The sequence below is a fragment of the Apostichopus japonicus genome, chromosome 12, assembly GCF_037975245.1.
Source record: "Apostichopus japonicus isolate 1M-3 chromosome 12, ASM3797524v1, whole genome shotgun sequence".
Taxonomy (NCBI): domain Eukaryota; kingdom Metazoa; phylum Echinodermata; class Holothuroidea; order Aspidochirotida; family Stichopodidae; genus Apostichopus; species Apostichopus japonicus.
Window position 1 is genome coordinate 1379084 of NC_092572.1, and position 6000 is coordinate 1385083.

A 6000-nucleotide genomic window follows, 5' to 3' on the forward strand; every position below is an offset into this window, starting at 1 on the left:
ACCAGAGATGACCTCGCAGGTCACGCAAGTCTATTGGAACTCCCCGTACTAGACTTTGCTGTAATGTAAACAACGTATACGTACATGGATAATGCTAGCCGAGACTCTGTGCTGTTTGGGCCTAGTTTATAATAGTTTACTAGTAGAAGCTTACTAGTATCGCGAAAGTTTTTTTTTTCTCGAAAATTCTTGTATTTCAATACGAAGAGATATGTTTATAGTTTTATAGTAATATCTCATTCTTTCAGTAATAAAAGAGGATTTTGAACAAAGTAAAATTATTAGTTAAAGAGAGTGAAAGTTCTCTCACAAATTACAATTAACAATATCACGTTGTTAGATTCGAAGGAACCTTAGCCCAGATTATGCTATTTGCTCCTGGAATTGAACTTCCAAAACCTGGATATGCTTTATTTACTTAATTCCCGATATTGAATTTGTAATTCCGGGAGAAACTGCTTAACAACCTAAAAATTTTAGCCATTTTGTCGGATTAGGGTAACCAACGTTTTATAACACGTTCGTGACTGCAAAACAGGAACATCTTTAATATCCTTTACGAAACAATCATTTATTATATCGAGTAGCATGGACAAATCATTGGTCACCTCGGCGGTTTCACTTTTACTTAACTGCATCTAGTGTCTTAAAGCTATCCGGATAGTAGCATATACAAGTTGTATATACCTGCAATGAAGAATTAAGGTCCATTTTAATAGCTAACAATTGAAAAATACATCCGATATTTAGTTGCTGTTATTTATATAACACCAAACATATATATATATAAATATATATATATATGAAGAATGGGCTGTATTTTTCTATTGTGATTAGTAAAATATCGAAAGATCACCCTTGCAGTATTTCCTTCTATTACAAGTCTACAAGTTACAGTTGAATAACCATGTGTACTGCCTCTATGTAGATTTTATATGTACTGGCTGTGTGTACATTCCACTAGAATGCATCAAGAGTAGAATAAAAGAAGGTCCCTTTTTCGTTCTTATGCGAGTTTAGTGTTATTTGATAGATGGAACAAAACATAACCAATATTAAAAACAACAACGCAGATAGTTCCAAAAGCTCCATATTTAGTTGTTTATCAATGTCTAACACGTAATGTAGCGTAATCGGACTTATATTTTAAAATACCAAAATGTAAGATAGACGAAAAACAAGGTGAGTTTTGAACCATAAATTTGCCAAAATACAGTGTACTACTAAGGATTTGGCTGAATAAATCACGATTCAGCAGGCTAAATGTTCATCGGTACTGATAATAGGGCTTTTATAGTCAAATTTGAGTAGCGAATACAGAAAAGGGCGGGGATATACAAGTTGTCTATTAGTAGGTTCTTTGGTCTAGTTTTAGGGTCATTGCTGCATTACAATCTACTAACCATTGGTTCGTAGAGAACGTTAATAATCAGTAAAGCACCCAGTTACATAATTAGTATATACATTGTGTATAACAAACATTATGCTGGTATTATATTATCCTCAGCCCATATTGCTAACGGTATTATACACATTATGTAACTAAAATAAGCTAATACGTCTTCTGTTAAATCTTTGCTACCGGCGTAGATAGAAGTCATTGTTCGAACACAAAATATATTTGATACAAAGGAGCTTGATATAAAGACTACGTTTAACCTTGCTGGAGACATTGTCGTTTAATAAGGCATACCGTATGACGATCAAGGAAACCTAGCTTCTACCAGCTTCTCAAGCTAGTGCAAGTCATGGTTTGGTATATCGCATGCAATCTTTTATTTTATGGCCAAAACAATAACAAAGAAATGCCTAAACCAACATATACATGCATTTTATTGGAACAAGCCGGTGAGGATGTGCTGTCAGCGTTATTTTATTCCTGAGCTGTAGAAAAACAGTTATGATGCAAACTGAACACAAATAAATATAATAATATGATTTCTTTGCCTCTACATAAAAGAACAATGAAGTGAAAAGATGACAAAGTAAGCAGACACCTTGCATGGGTCACATGTTATTTAGTTAAGTTAATAGCTATAAAATATTATTTCATGGTGGTTCATTCGACTCCTTTCCATTCGAATGAGTTATTCTAATGCCTTATACTCTGGAAGGAGAGGACAGAGTGCTGGGTGACAAGTTGGCAGGAGTATTCAAGTTTCTGTCAACATGTGTGGATATGCATTACGTTATACTATTAAGAATTGAATGAGCGGCTAATTAGTTTTAATCTTTTATCAGTGGGGAACCTTTGGAGTGTTGACACTTCTTGCTTCCCTAATTATAGTATCGATAAAAAAAATGGTAATTAACTCTTTAGTGAAGATCTTATTTACTTTTGGCGATACCTTCACGTATTGGCAAATAAATTATAAGTTCAACGAACAGTTTTACAGAGAACACAGATGATTGCCGTATCAACAAAATGACTTTACTTGTGTCATTGACATGCTTTTGAGGGAAATTTGAATAGTGGGCGTACAATAGTTTCAATTTTATCGGACTTTGTGTTGGTCATGTTCCGAATCCTCGAGTTATGAATGTCGAGTCTTTAACACTGTTGTACAGCACAGTACATTTGTTTAATAACATACACAAAATATGTTACTGTCGATATTCTTTCAACGTTGCGAATTTGTCAGGCTATTAAACAAGTACTATTTGGTTGGATAGGGAGATTGTGGTTTGAGGTTAGCTTTAACCATTGTGTCAACTAGTTCATCTCCCTGCACGATTAAGATACAACCACATATGGTTTGAATTACCAATTGTGTATTACCATAGTCTAGTCATGTATAAGGTAAAGTAGTGTATGTTCGAAATAGCAGAGGTGAAAGGTAGGCAACGCTATCCTGATATAGTGTAGGTCTAATGTGGATCTGTATCAGACATTTCCTCCGCATTACTCATACATATTCCATCACTCTTAAACCTGACTCACTTTATCCTGTATGTTTAATTTGAGTGTAAACAATAAGATAGCATATTATCTTGTACTCCAAAGTTTACCCACATTTGTTAATCTGTTTATATAATAAATCAAATAAGTAAATACAAATATTGAATTTGTTTGTTGCAATTACTGTATTGAAAAATAAGTAGTTCATGAAATTTGCAGATTTTATTTCAAATGTTGGTTATATGACGACTATGTCGTCACGACAGACTTTCTTGCACATATTTTCCAAGTTCAACTGACCACGTGATCATTGATGTTCTCCATTAATCAATACAAAGCTATAGTTCATAATTTGACATCCTAGCTAAATGGTTATAATGATATCTGCCGTATTCTAATTTTGGCATGCGCGTAATGTTTATACTGTTGGTGTTGTTATTTGTCATAAATCGCAGACGAACTACACCTTTTGTCTAGCTGTATATGGCATTGTTCCAAACAATTTAGTATTACATATTAATGCCTCTCTTATAAATTAATCTTCTGAAACAACTCCCCCTGCCCTAGGGTCCTTCAGTCGTTAATATAGTGTCAATAACACCTCGCTTACCACCTTTATCTTACTAAGACAATCTTTAAAACACTAATTTTACTGCGTGATTGCAATCGATCGTGAAGCTAGCATTTGTCTTCAGCTTAACAAAATAGGTGGCGCTATGAAGCAACGACACAACGCACATAACAGTTTTAGGAGGAAATGTGCAACAATCTTTGTAAGCACTCTCCCACACGCCTCACACACCTCACACAAAATGGATTCTTGGTCGAACTATTATAGTCTCACCACCATAGACCTTTTTGAAATTTCCACGCAATGCATTTTCATGACAACTGTAGCTATGGTAAACTAAAGAATTTCAATACCATGCAACAGCCTTACAACAATTACTACATCACCGTGTACATGACATGTTGGGTGCACGGATTAAATAACTTAAGGCCTACCTTATAGCAAAATGGCGAACGAAAGATTTATCGTACTTACAAACTGAGCATAACGTAAAATAAAGTTTACTGGTTTTTTTTTCTCCAAAATATAATTTAACTGTACCACCAAGCATTCGTTCCTTAGGGGCAACCGACAAGAGGAAGAAGAATTAGCTTGTGGTGTTTAATTCAATATTATTAAATAATATTATTAAATGTGTTTTATGTATTCAATATTACTGTTGGGCTTATTGCACATATACTCCTTTCCGATATTCAAAACGTAACGGAACAGAACGTTCGACAATGATCTTTTGTGAAAACTGTGTTTCAACTTTTAGTTGTAGACAATGCCAAGGGCGTAGGAACCGGGGGGGGGCTGGGGGAGCGCCAGCCCCCCAGTGAAAAATTGAAAAATATGGGGGGGGCGGAAGTATCGTTCCGCCCCCCCGCTCCGCAAGTCAGAAAACCCCTTTTTCATTTCTAAATGAGAAAAAAATCTCATTTGAAGCACCAAATTGCATCTAAGGCCAGGTGAAAATGCAAAATTCTGTACAAAATGGAGTGGGTGTTGAAGTGTGCTATATTGCACCAAATTGCATCTGAGGCCACCTGGAAATGCCAAAAAATTCCAAAGGGGAGGGGGACACCCCCTCCCCTTAGACCCCTCCCCCAGGCCGGCCGCGAATATTTTTTTCCCAAACTGAACTGACACTGAAACTATTTCGTCGATTCTGATTGGTTCTCAGCGAGCACGTGATATACTTTAGTTTTCAACATGGATCTTCCATAATCTGTCGATATCAGTATGATCAACACGAACAAATTTAAGATATTCACATTAGCAACTTCCCAGAACCTTTGGTAGGTATATATGAACGAAAGTAAATAGTAAATCAACTATTCCCAACTACTGCGCCCATTATAGGCAGTCCCCGATCGTTTGTTTACTCGCTTGACTCCGTTCTACACAGCACATACATGTAATGTAGCCTATTGTACTGTGTATAGTATACAACACAATAAAACACAGTGCATTTGTAATTGTATACAGGTAGCCGATGTACATATGTACGAGGTGTTTGTGTACATTCGGGGTTGCGATACTTTTAGTTTTATAATCATAAATTCAAAATGTACTCAGTCAATGAATCAAGATAGGCCTAGTCGAATATGCAGTGGCAGTGGCCATGAAGACGCGCGAGCGAGTGTGTCAGCCATTGAGTGTACCGTCAAACATGGCATTTGACGATATGTCTGTGTCTTTTGACTTGTTAACTATATGTGTTTCCGTACGTACAGGTTATAAGGCTATATACAACTATAGTTGTATATAGCCTTATAACCTATACGTACGGAAACACATATGTTTACCGGCACCATTAGAAGTTCTTGTACATGGTATGGTGACCTAGTAGTCCTGCATTAACCTTATATACGTATTCGTATTAGTTTGAAATCTCAAATTCACTAATATAGCCACTACCGCCCTTACAGTAGCTCTTGATAACTGGAAGCCTCACATTGTATCTACATGTAGGCACACTTAGGCCTACATACTTTAGCTTAGCATGTATAGGCCTACGCACGTATTTTTGACATGATGCTGCCCATGAGGATTGGTATGATCAACACTAACAGTGTCACATACATTCATTGATAAACGCAGACTACCATTCCGGTTTTGATCAGCCAATCAAAATCGAGGAAATAATTTCAGTGTCAGTTCAGTTTGGGAAAAAAATATTCGCAGGCCGGCCATCAGTCTTCAGCCCCCCCCCCCCCCCCCACTCAAAAGTATCTTCCTACGCCACTGGACAATGCCATTCCAGTTTTTGTATAAGTCTGCCTCGACATCTCATGATCGAGTTTTACGATAATAAATTTCGCTTACTGCTATTGTCTGTCTGTGATAAAAATGAAGTTAAAGTGAAGGTCAAAGTCAATGTCAAAGTCAAAGACAAAGTGAAATTCGAAGTGAAAGTCAAAGCTCTTATATCGTTTATTTGTTATTATTTAAAATATCTATGAGCATGCTTCAATTCTATTGGATAACTCTCTTAACACAATATCAGGGGAAATAATGAACTAATTTTCTGAAGTCATTGTACTTA